The sequence below is a fragment of the Callorhinchus milii genome, unplaced genomic scaffold, assembly GCF_018977255.1.
Source record: "Callorhinchus milii isolate IMCB2004 unplaced genomic scaffold, IMCB_Cmil_1.0 Scaffold3, whole genome shotgun sequence".
NCBI lineage: Eukaryota > Metazoa > Chordata > Chondrichthyes > Chimaeriformes > Callorhinchidae > Callorhinchus > Callorhinchus milii.
In genome coordinates this window covers 27,705,260-27,724,577 of record NW_024704744.1, presented here as the reverse complement: position 1 = coordinate 27,724,577, position 19,318 = coordinate 27,705,260, and the positions used below count along the sequence as shown (strand labels likewise).

General features: G+C 42.5%; 1 protein-coding gene across 3 annotated transcripts in view; it reads left to right on the top strand.

The window, feature by feature from the left end:
* The first annotated feature begins 1,027 nt into the window (after positions 1-1,027).
* supt3h (SPT3 homolog, SAGA and STAGA complex component) overlaps positions 1,028-19,318 on the top strand; it is a 314,077-nt gene continuing 295,786 nt past the window's right edge. For 2 of the 3 annotated variants that reach the window (XM_042333229.1, XM_042333227.1), the window contains exon 1: positions 1,028-1,050. The gene's annotated coding sequence lies outside the window, so the exon portion shown is untranslated. Of the gene's footprint in view, positions 1,051-3,135; positions 3,164-19,318 lie in introns of those variants that run through there. The other variant, XM_042333228.1, reaches the window with a different exon arrangement.

Genomic DNA, 19,318 nt, shown 5'->3' with positions numbered 1-19,318 from the left:
GATATTACACTTGCGGTCAAGTGCAACGACGTGCGGCCCCCGACAGCTCGCGACGTTGGCATTGACAGTGGCGCATCCCCCAATACGAGGACACACAGCTATTTTGTTTCAGTGACGGGAGACGAACACAATTAAACCGCGGATGACGGAAGACGTTTCAGAAAGTCGATGCCGGGAAAGCGCCGCGCAGGACGGTGCGGGGAGGAAAAGCTACGCGTGCAAACGGGTGACTCGTTGAATGCAGAGTCTGTTTCCCAAAGTAAAGCGACCGTCGGTGGATCGCCAGTGGGTTGCGAACTGTGCGTGTTCCTCACTGCGCGTGTTCCTCACTGCGTGCGGGCAATGGCTGGAAGGCTTAAGCAATCATCTGAGGGTGACGGCACTAACATTGGGGGATGTGCCACAGCAGCTCCGCCCGCGCACTGCCCCCCACCCCCCCCAGCGCCGGCTCTGGGGCATCTGCCGCCTGTGCCACCGACGCTCTATTTATAGCTCTGCCGCGCAGGCGCCCTGAACCTCAGCGAAGCCCTGTGACGGACGTTAGAATCGTCCAATCGCCGAGCGAGAGCGCTCCACACAGCCTTCCGAACCGTGAAAGCCAATCTGCGCGTGCGTGCTCCCGGCCCGCAGCGTGGGGTGGGCGGGGCCGGCCGCGGCGCGTCGATTCCCCAGGCGCCCGCCCGTCTCTTCTCGGCCGTGACGTTGGGAAATCCCTGTCGTCACCGCCGAAACGGCCCCCGCGTGGCATCTTGGGAGTTGCGGTTCCGTTCCTTCTCTTGAGCTATCGGGTGGCGCGCGGGCGGAGAACTACGGATCCCAGGAGCGCCCTGCGCGGGGGGGGGGGGGAACGTGCGCACGCGCAGATCCTCCGGCAGCCGCCCCCCCCCCCCCCCACACACAGTGTGGAGTGTGGCGACGCGCGTGGAAGTGCGGCGGGAAGCGAAGCGGCGGCGGCGTTGTGACCCCCCGAGGGCACGAGAGAGAGAGAGAGAGAGCGCCGCGCGGCACTGGCGGGGAGTTTATTATTATTATTTTTTTAAAAAACCAACGGTGAGTAAAACAATATATATTTATTTATATTTGCCCTCTCCCCCCCTCTCCCCTCTCCCCCCCCACCACCACCACCCGCCCCTCTGCCCCTTAATTCATTCACAGGCGAATGGCAAAAGCAATTGTTGGCGATGCGGTTGTGTCCGCGGCCCTGACATTTGCTGTTCCGCCTCTCGGGTTCACTTTGTGTTTCTCTCTGTGTGCCCTCTCCCCCCTCTCCCCCCCAACCTCTCCCCTCTCCCCCTCCCCCTCTCCCCCCCCCACCCCTCCCCCCTCTCCCCCCTCTCCCCTCCACTCCCCCCACCTCTCCCCCCCCCCCTCTCCCCCTCCTCCCCTCCTCCCCCCCACCTCTCCCCTCCTCCCCCCCCTCTCCTCCTCCCCCCCACTCCCCCCCACCTCTCCCCCCTCTCCCCTCCACTCCCCCCCACTCCCCCCCCCCTCTCCCCCCCACTCCCCTCCTCCCCCCACCTCTCCCCTCCCCCCCCAACCTCTCCCCTCCTCCCCCCACTCCCCCCCCACCTCTCCCCCCTCTCCCCTCCACTCCCCCCCCTCCCCCTCCCCCCCTCCCCCCCACTCCCCTCCCTCCCCCCCACCTCTCCCTCCTCCCCCCCAACCTCTCCCCTCCTCCCCCCCACTCCCCCCCACCTCTCCCCCCTCTCCCCTCCACTCCCCCCACCTCTCCCCTCCCCTCTCCCCCTCCCCCCACTCCCCCCCACCTCTCCCCTCCTCTCCCCCCACCTCTCCCCCTCACCCCCCACCTCTCCCCCTCACCCCCCCACTCCCCTCCTCCCACCTCTCCCCCTCCTCCCCCCCACTCCCTCCTCCCCCCCTCCCCCACCGCTCCCCCCACCTCTCCCCCCACTCCCCCCACTCCCCCCACCTCTCCCCCTCCTCTCCCCCTCTCCCCCCACTCTTCCACTCCCCCTCTCCCCCCTCCTCTCCCCCACTCCCCCCCTCCTCTCCCCCTCCCCCACTCCCCCCCTTTTTCTCTGCACTCTCTCTCTCTTTCCCTTTTGCACGCACTTTGCAAGACGCGGCGCGGTGTTAAAGCAGCGGTCAGTCAGTCTGCAGTGAGCGGCGCGGCGTTGCCTTCCCCATATTTTTCACCCTTCACTGCTTTTCTTTTTTTAAAAAAAAAATCACACCTTCCGCGTGTCAGCGCCAAGGCGGGGAGTTGGTCAGAGAATCGCTCCTGAGCCGCAGCACATCACACGGGGATTAAACCCCGCACCTGATCCGGAGGTCCACGTGCTTCAGACCCACTCTGGTGTCCTCTCTTTAATAGTCGCTTTCCTCAGAGACCGACTCTGCGGTGAGCACAACTGAGCTGAGGTGTGAGGAAGCCTGGGTTTGGCTGCCAGGCTCTGCTGTGGGACCAGACCCGCAGCTCTCAGGTGTGAAAGACCGATGGAGCTTCGCTCAAAAATATACCACAACGATTTGCACTCATACAGAGCCCTCCACGCAGGGTCGTGTCTCAGGCGGTTCACTTTCTGTCAAGTGCTTTGAGATGTCCAGAAGACGTGATAAGGCACCATCTCAAATGCAAGCCGTGTTGTTATAAATTTCTTCTCCCTCTCTGCAAGGAAGTACAGTACTTTGCATCTGTCAGTTGCCTCCCATTTGATGGCCAGGTTGGTTGAAACCTTGAACTTCCCTATCCACAGGGGGATATCTTAACAGCAAATTGAGGACCTGTCTTGTTGTGCAGCAGATTGATATCTATTTTGCTGCTGAAAACCTATAGTTTTCATGTTGTGGCATAAATATTAATTGTTTATTTTTTTTATTCCTAAGTAACTTCCTTGCTGCTGTATCGTACAGGAAGGCAGGCATTCCCAGCCTGTGGATGTTTTCGTGGATGCTGTCATTGCTGCTCTTTGCCAGGAGATTCGTTTGGTGTGAGAAGAGACTCTTTTGCTCGTTTTTCTCCTCACCCACAAGATGACAGGACTAATCAGTCACCGTGTAGGACAACTACAACAACAAATTATTATTTATAGCGCCTTGTATAATGACGGAAGGACGTCCCAAAATGCTGGACAGTCAAGGATGTGCACCCGAGCTGGGGAGTTGGGATCAGGAGGGGTGGAGGGTAGGAGGGTGACCGAAGGTGAGGTCGAAGAGGAATGTCTTGAGATGGGCCTTGAAGGAGGCAAGGGAGAGGGCAATGCGAATGGACTGTGGGATGGAGTTCCAAAGGGTGGGAACAGAGAGGCTGAAGGCCCGACTGCTGATGGTGGGGTGGGCAGGGAGTGGGACGTGAAGCAGGCCAGATTCTGCTGAGTAGAGGGAGCAAGACAGGTTGATTGGAGTTAGCAGATTGCAGAAGTAGGAAGGAGCAAGGCTGTTGAGGGTTTTAAAAGCAAGGACGAGAATTTTGAACTCGATCCTTTGGGGGCTGGGGGAGGCAGTGGAATGAGGCTAGGGATGATAGGGCATGGAGCCTGGTACGGGAGAGGACCCGTGCTGCAGAGTTCTGAATAATCTGCATCTTGAGGGAAGAGATGGGAAGACCAGCAAGCAGGGTGTTAGCGTAATCGAGCCTGGATGTGATGAATGCATGGATGAGTGTCTTGGCAGCCTGAATGGAGAGGCAGTGGCGGAGCTGGGCGATGCTGCGGAGGTAGGCGAAGGCAGAACGGGTCATGGCAGGGATGTGGGATTTGAAGGACAGTTGAGAGTTAAACAAGATGCCAAGGTCCCATACCGGCTCAGTGAGGTGTAGAGAGAAGTCCTAATTCTAATGCTGGCTTCCAAGTCAAGAATCCAAAACCCCAGCACAGTAGCTATGTATCACCATTAGCACCTTGGTTTCAGTGATCATTTGGTTTCAGTGATTATTTCACCAACATGGTATTTCATACCACCTTCAGCTGCTCCCAGTTTCCATCAATATCTCTTTTCAAATGGGCTACTAAGGACTGTTAAAATGGCAAAGTACTGTACTATCCAAGGACATTTGATAATTAAAATATAATTATATAAGAAATTTGATTTTAATTGGTTTACACCACCCAAGTTTGTTATATAAAAAAATTCTTGATTTCAAATACTGAAAATGACTTGCAACAGTGAACAACGTACAATGTTGAAATGGCTAAAATTAATATGATAAAGCTTGTGAAAAGAATTCAGTGCATTTCAATTTGCATGGTTTTAATTCCTCATTGATATTATTGGCAGTACTGTAATTGCTTCTATTGTGATTCTGCCACCAACAATCTACCATGTAAAGCAGTTAATTAAAAGTTTAAAAATAATATTTTAAACTTGAAATAAACTGGCATTCAAGCTATTATGCTGAGGCTACAACATGCAATGTAGAGAGTTTGACCAGAATTGACTGCCTGTTCTACTCACCTGCTGCCTGAACCACATCTCAAGCAGATCATATGCTTAATATTATTTTGCAGCACATGAAATGCATGGGGGAGAGACCAGTTGTTATTAATTGGGGAAAAAAGTCTTCTCCTGCTATACATACATATGTACCCTCTTTTTTTCCACCTTCCACTTCCCTCTCTTGATTACACTACCTTGTTCTATGGGTTGTCCTCCAGTACATCGCCCAGTGCCTACTCATGTGCGAATCTAGGTAATAATAATTCTTGCATTTGGTATAGCATCTTTCACATCAGGAGGATGTCCCAAAGTGTTTCACAGGATATGCTGTAAAGTATGGTGACTCTCCACTAATGTCCATAAGAGCAGCAGGAGTTGTTAGATAGTTATCAAGAGCAGAAATCCTGACTGATTTACCCGCCTTTCAACCAGGCCGAGATTGCCTAACTGCAGAATATGCGATCTTTCAGTACCACGTACCCTTTTTGTATGAAAAGTACCATTGGTTTTTGAAATGTTTTGCACTATTTGACTTGAGAGTCAAGCTCCCTGTGGTCATTTCAACAGAAACCTGTTCTGTTAATGCTCTAACATTAAAAGTAATTCTGTTTTAAGTTAGTGTGGTAGTTTTTTCCCTCACTGTTTGTGCCATTGTAAGACCAAATGGCATTTTTTTGCCTACGTGGTAAAAGTCAGTGCAAATATAATTGTACCGCAATTCCTTTCTCCGATATTACAGACCAGTTATTCATGTTGTTTTTAATTTGTGCAATGGTTGTTTATCGCAGAACTTCAGAGTTAACAAGATGTGACGTCTCATTAAACTACCTTGATTAAAAATGTTAAAAGCTAAACACCCGATCCAGGGATTGGCCAGATTGGCTCCACGTGTAGAGCTTTCCTTTTGTAATGCTGGATGTTTATAATGACCGCAAAAAGGAGACTCTCCCTACCTTTAGGTTCTTTTCCAGCTCACTCCGCTTGCTTGGCTAACAGGCCTGTTGCATGTCCCTTGCACCCTCCGAACTATGATCAGAGGCTGAGCCAACTTTATCACCACTATGCCCCTATCCTCTGGAACTCCCTTCCAAAATCCTTCCCCCACCCTCCCGCCCCCCGATAATTTTTTAAAGGCCTTTTAAAACCTACCTCTGATCGTTCCTGGTCACTTTCCTAGTTATTATTAATTATTATTATCCTCCTTTCTCCCTCGCTGTGCTTTTACTTCCCCCTGTTGTGTGTGGCAATGTCTCTGAATTGCCCAACATTGAAGGGTGCAAGTTATTATTGTCCTGTTGGAACATTACCAACATTAAAACATAAAGGTAGTTCAGCTAACTGCCTCAGAACTTCTTAAACCTTAAGAGGTTGAAAACGTTTGCACCGGATAAATTACACTGCAGCTGGTGCAATGTCAAACAATGTCTGATTATCTTGAGGCAATTTCATATTACTATTGTTAAATGAGCTCACTCAGATTAATATCTCAAAGCTACAGTTGTACTCCACATTTTGTGTTGATTTCACCTTTAGACACAATCTACAAAACTGACCCATTTGACTTGAGGTTACATTTGGCAATGAATTAATTTTGGGGTAATTGGCTCAGTGGATCAGTAAGCAGCTTCCAGTGAGATGTGCATGCTTCAAGGGTATATTAAGAAACCTTTTTCATAGAAGTTAGTGCTTGAAAGGAGATGGCGATTAAGTTCAAAACATGATTTACAAAGATTGATTTATAGATTTGAAAGTATACATATGTTACAGCAGCTTAGAAGGTTGATGCATCAGGCACTGAAATTCAATGAGATCAAGTTCTTGTTGCAGAGGTATAATGTGGGTCAGTAAGTAGATTCTTGTCATGCATGTGGCTCTGGGAGAAGTCCTTTCCATCCTTGTAAAAAGGTAAATCCATTTTCATCATCCAGAATTTTGTTGCCAGATTAGTAACTTATGTTGGTATAGACCTTGTTGTCTAGTGCCCTGCAGAGTTAATGCCAAACTCTGACAAAGGGTTAAAGTACTGAATTTCCATGGAACTTCAAACGAATGAACCTGCTTTTCATCACTTAAAATCTGCAGAGGAATTGGATCAAACCATAAGAAATATAGTAAAAGGGAATGAGAATAAAGGCCACATCATCTTTCAAAAACAAGAATTGTTTGAACAATATTTTTTTTCTGTGGGGTCAGAAACGATCAGCTTTAGTACAAAGAGGTTTAAAGTTCCAGTGATTCATGTTTACCACTGCATGTTTCTTATACATTTGTTATCATGTTTCCTCTCCTCTTTTGGTCGCAACTAAGGCAGCCACCTCCTTTTAATTATTTTCCAAAACGCATAGCAACACAGCTTCAAAATTGCTCTTTTATCGGTTGCAGAGACATTCATTCCACTTGGGTCTAAATTTACTTTATGTTGCATTTTAGAGTGAAGAATTGGCAACCTCTTAAATGCTGCTTAATGTTTGAAGCTGTTTTTCTCCCTAAGTTGTTTTTAAAGTACTACAGAAAACTGACTTCAAAGTTAAAACTGAATTCAACTATTTGCTAACTTCTATACAATGTTACATAAATGTAGTGAATCCCATACCCAGGTGGAAGTTCTCACCATTAGTTTGTACGAGCTTTTTTTCTCCATTCATTATGTTCAACATGTCATAGTTAGATTAATCTATTTAGATGCATATCAGTACTTTTTGACGCCCCCCCAAAAACAAAAACAAGTATCTCTCAATTCTACACTATGTATCTACTGTAAAATGGTCCATGTATAATCATCCACATTTAGTTCGGTTGGAACAAATAAAAATAACCCTTGCATTTGATATAGCGGCTTATCACGTCATTGAGACATCTAAAAGCGCTTTCCAGAATATACTGCAAAGTGATTATTTTGTGGGCAAAATAAAGCCAGCTATATTGTCATGGTTGTCCAATAGTATGGAATGTCTTGTTGAGGCTTTACTTTATGATTCATTTGATTGAACAATTTCTGCATAAAATGTCTTTAGTTGCACCAAGTTTTAAGCTCTGCATTGAATACAAGAGGCCTCATTGCCATGGACAGACGTTCATGTCAAGTCAGACTCTTTAACTTCAATAGCTCTCACTATGGGTAAATCTTGTGAAGGCATCTACACATAATGGGGGGTGAGGAGGTGGTGGAAGCTATAAAAGGCTTTTTATTTTAGCAAAGTTAGTGAGGCTAATAAGTCATTAAAAGAGGCCAACTGATTTGAGACAATTGGATAGTGAAAATTACTTACAATACAATATATTTATATAACACTTCATGTTGGGAGGATGACTCAATGTGCTTTAACCATGCAAATAACTTATTGCTATTCAGTTTGTAAGATAAATATCTAAATGAATATTTAAATAGTGGCATTTCAAGGGGTTTTATATATATATTAATTGCTTCAAATTGATGGGGACTGAAGTGGTTAAGAATTGCTGCACCATTTTTGGGTCTGTATGATCAATATAATGAAATAAATATAGAGCCATTCATCTTACGTCCTCTTCCCCACTCTATTTTAGTCAGTACATTTAGGCTTCATTTTACCCACATGGGTTTCTGCATCTGTCGGACATCCAGCTGATTAAAAATGTTTTCGCTTACAAAAATATACAGTCAATTGACTCACTTCACAGTATATTCTGTGAAGTACTTTGAAACATCTCAACAACGAGATAAAGCGTGATATCAAATGCAAGGATTATTATTCATGACAGATATATGTTTTCACTTTGTCTTTTATAGTTCCTTAAATGTTCAGGCCGTCTTATTCTACTTATACTATTTGTCCCCCTACGTTGGGACCGAACAGCTTTATCGAAGCAAATTGCACTGATGTGCAGTTGCAGAGAGCATCTTGAAGAGGTAGTTCCAGCATTGCTTCAGTATAAATGTGGCATGAGTTGATTGAAGTGCGGCTCAGAAATGGCCCTTTAAAAGCTCAAATACTATTGAATATTTCACAGCTTTTTTTAAAAAAAGACTACTACAATTATAAATGTATACAATATATATACATTATATTGGAACACAGTTATTCTATAATCAATGAGGATAGTGTGAAATTACTATTTTTGAAATTTTGCAACTGATGAGTTAGATTATTCTTTATTCTTTGACATAGTCTATGAAGATAGTGAGACTATTAAAGTAGGCAAAATAATGTAATGAGGCTTTATTGATGTGGGTAAGGGAGCTACAGCTGTATATTCCTGCCCCTTTAAAACTGTTCTGACTAATATACTGTACAAGACAGATGTGATCTGTCTGATCTGATGTGACCACTCCATCTTCCTCCTCGATCGTCTCTCCTTCATCGAGAGAGGCAGTATGAGGAGAGGCAGCACAGAAGAGGAGAGGAGATTGCGGGACTGCTCCCTCCAGGTTCCAATCCTACCTGACCTATTGCCTCCACTTCATCTTCTCTAATGAGAATCTTCTCACCCTCGCAAAGTCATCTTCAGAATACATAAGGGCTTCCTCCTTTTCCTCATCTACATATTGACCCTCCGTGACATTGTTAACTTCACATCATGCATATAACACCCAAACCTACATTTCCATTCCACTCTTGATTCCAGGCCCACTGATATTCTGTTCCCTTGCTTGCCACACATTATGGCCCGGATGAACCATAATTTTCTGCAACTCAACATGTACAATGTGGAAGCCATCCTCCTTGGCTCTTCAATGCCCCCTCACTTTAGGTTGTAACCCTCCTCAACCTTCCCAGTCTCACTAAACCAGTGCCCATCCTTGGGATCCTCATTTCTCCTTTCTCTCATCCATCTGGAAGTAGACTAAGATTGTTTTTCTTCAATCCAAAAGCTGTTGTAACCCTTATCCACGCTTTCGATATTCCAGCTGGACTTACCAGATGCACTCCTAGCTGGACTCCCTAGTTCCCCCATTCATAATCTCCAATTTATCCACCAATATCCTCACCTGTACTAAACCCTACAGGCCCAGCATTGGGGGCATCCGTGACAGGTCCCCAAATTATCAGAGGGGATCAATTTCAGGTTCTTCACCATAACCGTTAAATCCCTACATCCTTGCACTTCCTCTCCTTGTGACCTCCTATCTCACTCTTCTGCTCGCCCATCCCACTTGGCTAAATCGAGTTTGCTGTGGTCCTCCGCCCTCTGTGCTACCATCAAGGCCCAAGCTTTCAAATTCTCACCCCTAACTCTGGATCTCCTTCCTCCTACCCTTCTGACTTTAAATTGTGCCTTGAAACCTACCTCTTCAACCTATGTTAGGGTCACTATAAATGCAAGTTATCATTGTTGATCTGTCCATCACTTGTGCCTTATACTGGAACAGCCTGACTAGCTTGTCTATGAGTATGTACTATCTCTAATATGGAACATAGGTAAATCTGGAAAACTGGAATCTGATTTGTGAGGAGAAAGCTGCAACTGAATTGTGTAAACATTCTCCTGCCTTATTCAATGGAAAGTGGAAGTACGAGAAAGAAAAAGCTGTGGTGTTCAAACTGTGGGAGTGGGAGAAGCTAATCTGATTATGGGCTCTGAACTAATCAATGGAGGGATACTTGAGTCAGCGTAGTGCACAGACTGCGATGACAAGAGGTTGATGCTTTGCGTGAGAGGTCGAGCAACTAACTAGTAGATATTGGTGTAGACTTTAGAAAGTGACTATTCTTTATATTTTTCTTAAATTAAAAACATATGACTCAGAAGCAGTGTATCCCCGAACCTATTAGTTCTGGGATTAGTAATGGTAGCAAGGTAAATTCCAGATGAGGAGTTCCTGATACGGGATAAGCAAAGTTCTTGTTTGGAAAATGCAAGGATTGTAGTATACTTACTGTTAAGCAGAACAACGGTGGTTGTAATTTTTATGTGCCTACTATGTTAAATATTTTCTTTAATAGCATCAGAAATGTATTGAAAAAAAGCTTGTTTAGCTATTGCGTGACTAGAACTGCGTACAGTTTGAAACTACTGTGGGAGGTCAGTGGTTGAATACGGGTATGTTTCTATATTTAACTTGGGACAGTTCTGAACTACTGCATGGTACTGCCTGAGTAGCTGAGGGAGAGGAGGGGGTGACCCTTCCCTATGATCGTATTAAATTAGTACGGCATTTGGTAGTCAGATCAAGAATTTAATTTAATCTATTTTTAGAGGTTTGGTGTATGAATGAAAGACAGTCTACGACTGTTTGTGAGACATAGCTGTGCGCAAATGGCTGCAGCGTTTTGCTCACAAAATATACAGTCAATTCACTTTGCAGTATATTCTGTGAAGCACTTTGCGACGTCTCGAAGACATATTAAGGTGCTTTGTCAAATCAAGGATTATTATTATATAGCTGGTCTGTTTCCCCCCTATTGGTGTTACTATCCTGTGTGGCTTATGTGCTGTTTCCTGCAGTAACAGAGATTCTTAGCTTTCGTTCAAGGCTTTCATTGAATGCTGCCGTTTGTTCAGCACTCTGGTAGTGTTGTGCGTTTTTCCTCTTGAGGCAGTTTATTAGCCCTTGGAAAATGTTTTCTTTGCATGAATTCAGCGTGTATGCAAAAACACAGTGAGGAACAAGGAATAGATCACACAGAGCCCTCGAGTTAGGATGTGGGTTTGAAGAGAGACTCCAGTGATTTGTGCTGACTATCTCATGGGAGTAAAGAAGCAGATTGAATAAAAGGAAAAAGATATACTTTTGGAAAATATTTTGGAAAGTAACACAAACGATTTAGAATTTATAAAGTGCTAGCATTGTACAATTAAAAAAAAAAGTACATTTTGTTTCCATTCAGTCACAATCTTTCTGTACAGAACTTCTGTATTTGGACATTTTCTTATTTAAACCATGAAGGTGAAATCTTGAGGGCATTGGACCAAAAATCGAAACAGTTATTCAAACCTTGTACAGATCACTGTTGAGGCCAAATTTGCAATATTGAATGAAGTTTCGACCTCCCTACGTTCAAAATGATCTTGAAGTGTTATGGTGCAGAGAAGAGCAACAAGGATGTGCTTTCAATAGCTTGGGGCCTTTGAGTTTTGGGGAGAGCGTTGTGGAGCTGAACTGGTTATAATTGGAGAAGAGTATGGGGGAAGGGTAAAATGATTCAAATTGTTAACATAGATGAAGGGTAAAGATGCTGTAGATAAAAGCAGCTTGTTTAACTCTGAGCGCAGAACCAAATTATATAGATTTCATTCCTCAAGTTAAGATAGAGATGAGAAGGAATTCCACCTTATTACTGCATTGACCAGCTCCTTCAGAAAAGGATAGGTTTTGGAGCAGAATTAGATTTTACAAGGATAGAAGCAGATTGAAACTGATCTCTTGAACGAGTTCTCCTTAGAATTTGCTGACAAATAAATACTCATTGAACTTTACAGAAAACTCTGTGAAGCATGTTGTGATGTTTGGACGTAATTGGGCAAGGATTGTTATTACTTGGACACAGTAGTGTATTTGCTGCAATGGCTGTTGGAGGTGTGAGAATGTAAATAAAATGTTGTTGGTGGAGGGAGGAGGCCATGTTAGAACAAAGGAAATGTGGGATGGATGAATACTCTAGAGTTTTTGCTACATTACTTTTGGATATCGGGTAGCATTTATTCCGACCTCTCTCCCCAGAAAATCAATAGTGACTAAGTGGAGTGGATGGTGGTTTTGAGTGTCTACCGTGGGGCCTTTTTGTCGGTACACAGTCTCTTGTTATTATTGTAGTTTGTAAGCACTATAGGCCCGAAATTTCACTTTTAATGTCTTATGATATGCAAACTTGCGACAAACTCATAAGCAGTCTTAATTTGCGAGCCAGTTTTCCACAGGTCATGAAAAAGAGCCGCTTTCCAAATCAAGAATTTCTACAATCCTGTCCCATCTTAAATTTTAAGGCAAAATAGTATCATGGGCTCAGATGCTATGGCATTTGGGATTATATATTGGCTATTTCAGCAACAGAATCACAAGTAATGTTTTTTAATGTATTAAAAAATGTGAAAAAAATGATTCTTTATTTTCTATATTGGATCATTTACTCAAAAACGTACTATAAACCTTGTGTTCCAGTTGTATGAAGTATTACCAAGTTCCTGAAACCAAGGACTTAATTTATTTCATCAACTTTGTTTGAAGAACATCTTAAACTTGCCAGGATAAATAGATAAACTGTCCTGTTGCTCATTTTCAAGATCCCATCACCAAAGTGTCTGACTCTAATCCCACCTTTTAAAACATTGACTATTACGTAGTACCAATCGCAACAACACATTTCTTCCATTATGGTATTTTCCAGTTAAACAGAAGATACACAATTGAAATTTTTATTTTGCTAAATTTGAATATAATCAACCGTGGATTAAAATATTATTTTCCTACCTATCCAAGTAGAGACCTGAAATTCCACCTTGTCTTACCCTGTTTAAAGGCACAAAGAACTCTAGAAATTCTCAAATTCATTTTTAATTTGGAAGGCAGACTTTTTAAGAACAGCTTCCAAATTCAAAACTTTTTAACAAAAATTTCCACAATTCTGTACAGCCTTAAATTTTAAGACAATATATTTTACTAGATGGAATTTCAGTATTACAACAGCACTCATGTCTTTCACACCAGGAGAACATCTCAAAGTGTTCTTCATAGACGCCTTTCATGTCCTCCGGATATGAAAGGCACTTTACAAATCTAATTTTGTTGTTGTTGACTGGGATCCTGAACTGGAAGGTGAGTCGGTGTGGGCTTTGACAGTGGATAAGGAGGGACAAGGCGAGGGGACTTTGGGACAGAATACCAGGGCAGGGCCTAAATGACTGGAAGTGGCCATTGGTGGAGCAGGTGGTGGGGCATGGACTAGGCTGATTGATCAAGTGGAAGGAGTTGCTCGGGCCATAGCCTCACAAAAATATGATGGGGTAAGGCTGTGGAGGCATTTCAAGGTGAAAACAAGGATCTTAAAGTTGATCTACTGGAGAATGGCCGACCAGTAGATGCAGACGGGGTTGGGGTGATGGGCGAGTGCAGGAGAGAATATGAGTTGTGGAGTTCTGCATTGTATGAAGCTTGTAGACTGTGGAGCTGGGGAGTCCGGTGAGAAGGACATTGGAAACATTGAGTCTGGTTTTGTCTTTGTTGTTGAGATAGTGATGGAGGCAGGTGATATTGGGGGTTATAGGAGTTATATACTAAAAATATATATTCACAATGTTTAAGAAGTTTTTAAAAATATTTTAAGGACAGATGGCGATACAGGTGTTTGTTTGGAAAGGTAAAAGCATTTCTATGCTTGAAGCCAGGTCACTGGCACAAAGTGACGTTTGTGATATGGTGTTTTAAAATCTAACCACTTAAATACACATGCACTGTGTAGTAGATTTAGAAACGTCAGATTGCAACTGTTTGCAGGTATCAATTTCAGTTACTTGTCCTTATAAGCAACTTTTGCTGCATGCTATGCTGTATCTCTAATACACTGACTTTGAGGCTTTGGGAGAAACTTTAAAATACACAAATGGTTACAATTTTAGAGTACAGTTCCAGTGTAGTTAAGTTTCTTCAGGAAATCAAAATAATGAAGTGGGTCAGAGAAAGCATGCTGCTATGAATGATAACTTTATAATTGCCTTTTATGTTGCAATACATATGTCACCAATGAACTTGTTATTAATTTAGCGATTTATTTTCAACATAAATGGGGGAGAAAACAGAAGGTTATTTTGTGCCTTTTGTTGAAAGTTCGTTGAAGTTTCGTTGGTTACTTTCTATTTAAAACTTGAGTGGAACGTTTGAAAGTTTTGTACTGTCACTATCTTTTGAAGGACAAACTCATTTAGAACCCAATGACTTGAGGAAGTACACTCAGCTTCCCTGGCTCCATACTGCAAAAATGAGTTACAGCCTTTGATGGTGAAAGCAACGCTCCATGCGTCCTTCCATTGACCTATCAGCCTTTTGAAAAATATTGTTAGTTTGGATCAAATGAATGTAATCTGGTCACAAACTTTGAATCAATAATATTAGCATTGCCTTTCTTGTTTTTGCCAGCCTGCTTCATTGGCAGGACTTGGAGCGACAGACCGATTGCTGGGGCCAGGGATTCTTCCCACTCGGCTCCTGTTAACCCTGCCAGCCAAAGTCCTAAACTATAGGATAGTACAAGCTGGATAAAAAGCTTGCTGGACAAGAGTTTTGAATGGCAAGTTGTACTTCTTCAGCTGGTTAAGCTAACAGTACACCTACAGACACTTTGGGATCTCAAAGCCTTGGCTCTCACCAACTTCCTTGTTATACTCCCTGGCATTAGGTAAGCAGGATACGTCTCTGTGAGGAGAGAGTGCACATTCCATTCCAGACACACAAAAATTTCCATGTATAAGTGACGTACATATGTGGAGCTCTCAGCTTTGGAACCTGAGGTTTCAGCGGGGGAGGGGGAACACTTCACCAAATTAGTTGGACAGTTTGGATCATTTCATGTCCTAGAGCACATCAGGTTATAATATAGGACATTCAAAATGATTGAATGACATTACTATTTATTGGTTGAGCGCTTGAATCATTGTTCGCCTTTTGCTGCAGCTGACTGGGTAACCACAAGTTTAGTTTCTACTTGACTGTAGTTGAACATTGTATCATGTTGTTTTATTTTTGGAGGGTATGCCACCTGCTTGGTTTTCCCCTATTTTCTCCCTTGTCTTTTGGGTCATGGACATCTGTGGATGGTGTGCTCTCAGGACTCTGCCAGTGCTATGCTCTTTGTAGCTGCATGTGTGTGACAATTGGAGACATGTGGGTGTGATGGGGAAATCCAGGATGTGGGGTGAAGCTTGTATTTCTCCACTACTATGGGATAGTTTTGTAGAGCTGCATCCTACTTTATTTCTGTTCTCTGATATGTGTCAGCCTAACTCAGTTGGTAACCCTCTTGCCTAAGTTAGAAAGTTGTGGGTGCAAGTCCCAGATCCGGAGAAGGGAGGGGAAGATCCAGCAGGGAATACTGGATGTAATCAGGAATGGGAATACTGTTTAATTTCCCTCCGTCCCTTGGCAGCCCAAGGGTTCTCAGGCCGACTGTAGCACTTTAACTGATGCCCTTTCTGAGATCAGTTAACTCAGCATTGACTGAGATTTGAACCTGCAGCCCTCTGATGTGTATGACCTCATACTTCCACCATGGATATTGCAAGAGCTTTAGAGCTTTTATTATGATGTTGCTGTATGGAGATAAACAGCTTGTGGGTTTTATTGGTTCTAAGAAACTAGGATACATTTTTTCAGTAAATTCTGTGAAAAGTGCTGAATGTAAGTAGTGCAAACTATCGGTACTGTATGGTGCAAGGCCCATTCCCATCTCTTGGTAATTATTTTTGATGTTTTATTGCAATAACTAAAAGGTTAAATATCTATTATTATATTCCTAACTGTTTGTAGGACATTGATCTGTCCAAATTAGCGGTTAGAGCATTCGCCCTGCAAGTGGGAGAATCTGGGTTCGATTCCTGGGCAGGGCGAAATGTTGGACAAGTTTCCTTACTCCATATGCCTCTGTTTACCTAGCAGTAAATAGGAACCCAGTTGTTAGTCATTTGGTGGATCGCTTTTCCACGGGTAATAATCTCATCAAAAAAAAATTGTACAAACAGTCAATCCACTACTGATTGTGGGACAGTGCTGTACGCAATTGGCTGCCGCGTTTCCCCCCCAAAACATATAGCCAATTCACTTTGCAGTATATTCTGTGATGCGCTTTGAGATGTCTGAAGACATGATAAGGCTCTATATCAAATGTAAAGATTGTTATTAAATCGGCTGCCAGGTTTTTCTACAAATAGAATCACTATAGTTCACCATAAAAATCCTGTGAAATGCTTTGAGATGTCTTGAAATTATGATAAGATATCAAATGCAAGGATTAGGTCATTAGTTTTCTTATTTTCTAATGCATTAAAATACTCCGGTAAAAAGCATCAGTGCACATTTATATGATGTAGAAAAAAGGACTACATCTGAGACCTAATCAATTTTACTGTACTTAAATTTAGCAATAGTTATTTGTCTGTAATATTGTTGGTACAGTTTGTTATAATAAAGATGCTTGTTAAATTGGTCTTCACAGACTACACATCTGAATTCATTTTACTTGGTATGGCAAACAGCTGTATTTCACTTCAGAGCAACTGAGATACATTACCATATGGGTAAAGATTACAGTATGATTTCAATTTCATGTTCAGTTTGTTGCTTGGAGTAAGTATGTCTAATGTGTTTCTGCTTTTAGGTTATATTTTAATGTCCGGAAGAAAGGAAATCAGGCAATTTCACATGGCAAGACTTTGATGTGTAAAGAAGTCAATTATCTTAACTATCAAACATATTGAGGTTTGGGGAAGTAATTTATTAAGAGCCTTAAAGAGTATTTACTCAAGCCAAAATGTACACCTGTTTATCAATGAGGATAAATGCAACTTTTTCGATTGAACAAGGATGGAAAGAAAATTTATTCCCGTGGTTTCCAAAGTGTGGGGCGAACAAAGTAGTTTGGGGGTGGGGGGTTTGTTAGGGGTGTACAAGGCTTGAGCTCTTGCTCCTTGTGGACTAATCGCAGCTCCACCCTCACATACCAGTTACAATCCTTGCTCCCTGTTGCCTAATCACAGCCGGTTCATAGACAGGTCAGAAGATGTGAATGGCGAGTGAGGTGAAAGGAGAAAGATTTACCTTACTCATTAGGCATGCAGAACCCGGAGTTTGTGTGATCTTTACATTAACATTATAGGCATTACGTCTTATTTATTTTCTTTAATTCTTTTAAAATGTTTGTAATTAAGATACTCAGTTTCTGTGGATTTATATTATGGGGTTCATTCAGTGATCGAAATGGGATTACAATGCTAGTGTTTTTGGACATTTGCATGAACTTCTCACAAATGTAATTCTCTGCATTTTAGTATTCAATTGGCTGCCGCGTTTCTCCCATAAAATACATAGTCAATCCACTTTACAATATATTCTGTGAAGCGCTTTGAGAAGTCTCAATATGGAGTGCCCAAATATTAGTCTCAGTGAGGCCACTCCTCAAACCTCCCCCCTCTGCTTTCTTGGTTAGACAATGGTTGACCCATGAAATAAATGTAAAAATAAAATCTTCAGCGTCATTGCTGTTTGAATAAATGTTTCATACTTGTAAACTTACAGTCATAGTTTGTGTTTTGTCTCCTCGTATATTAAAGATTTTGTGAGAATTTTAGAGTATATAGATATTAAAGATTTCTAGATATTAATGATTTCTGTTGCAATTTTGATGAATTCCGTATTAATCTGGGTTGGTGTGTGGGGTGAGGTGAGAGAAGAGAGAATGTGAAATAGGAAGTGTTGGGGTGAGATTAATGTCGCTTGTAGTTGTTCGCTTAGAAAACACAGTATTTATTGCTCGCTTAGAAAACACAGTAATTACAATATTGAAGCTTGTAATTATTTTTCTAGCATTGGAATGGCTGTTGATTCCATGATAGTATTTTAAAGTAAATTGGATAAATACTTGAAGAAAATAATATTAAAGGGTATGGGGTAGGAACAGCGAGATGGGATTAAAGTATATGGTTCCAATGGGGGAGAGTGCACTTGTAAAATCGTGCTGGGACAAATGCTATTTTCTATGGTGTAAACCTTCTATGATTCTATTAAAAATGCCATTGAAATTCTTGGGATGAAACTTTTATCATCACCAGTCTTCTGATATTATTCAACAATTATATCAGCCTGACTCTGTTGGTAGCACTCTCACCTCTCAGTCAGAAGGCTGTGGGTTCAATTCCTATATTTGGACTTTGAGCTCATAGTCTAAGATGACACTCCAAAACAGTTTTGCGGTTGCGCTGCTATGCTGGAGGCGATGTCCTTCAGATGAGACATGAAAACTGAGGTCCTGACTACCTGTTCAAGGGGGAAGTTAAAGGTCCCATAGCACCATTGAAAAGAGAAGGATGTTTTCTCCCAATATCCTTGGCAACAATCCTCCGGATAAAATTGGTAATGCATTTCACGGCTTTTTGTGGGACATTGCTCTGCGCTAAATGGCTGTCACATTTGCCTACAAATATACAATCACTATACTTTACAATAATTCCTATGAAGTGCTTTCAGAATTATCAATGACTTGATAAGGTGCTATATCAATTACAAGGGGTTATTAATAATAACTCTAGAACGGCAGTGAGTTCTGACTGTTCTGAATTTGATATTGGGCTTTGGGGGTTTCCTTTTACTTGTAAGTTGTAGGAACTACATTCAAACTTAAATTAATTCTATTTGTGTATCTATTTCATTAACCGGTTGTGAAATACTGATTAAAAAAAATCAAACGCAAAGTTAATGGCAGCTGACAGAAATGTAGGTTGCCGATGGCCGCTTTGAATGTAGCACAATGCTTAGGGTTTAATATTGTGACAACGTCATACCGACCATGTTTGATTACTGATCATTATGAACAGGATGCATTTCAGCAATAAGTGGTTCATAATTCTACCCACAAGTCACGCAGTAAGAGCCATTGTGAGTGGTATATATCTGCGACCAACTGGTGGTTTAAATGTGTTCTATTTATATCACTTGAGTTTGTTATTGCAAAATATGTTAAATGAGTTTTTTTAACAAAGTGACGTGTGTTCTCCGATTCTTTGTTGTCACCAGATGGGTGTTTTCTTCCATCCAGTTTACTCTCAGTAAAATGTCGGCCTCGTTCAGCACACATGTTTAAGAAAATTTTATAGCACTGTTTGGGAAGTTTGTGCGATGAGCAAAATGTTTTGCAGATCTTCTTTTCGATCTTAAGCTGCATGTTGGGCTGGAACCAGCCACAAGGGTTAGGAAGAGGGTTAATATAACTGAAATTCTGTCTCTGTAGGTTGATAAAAGAGA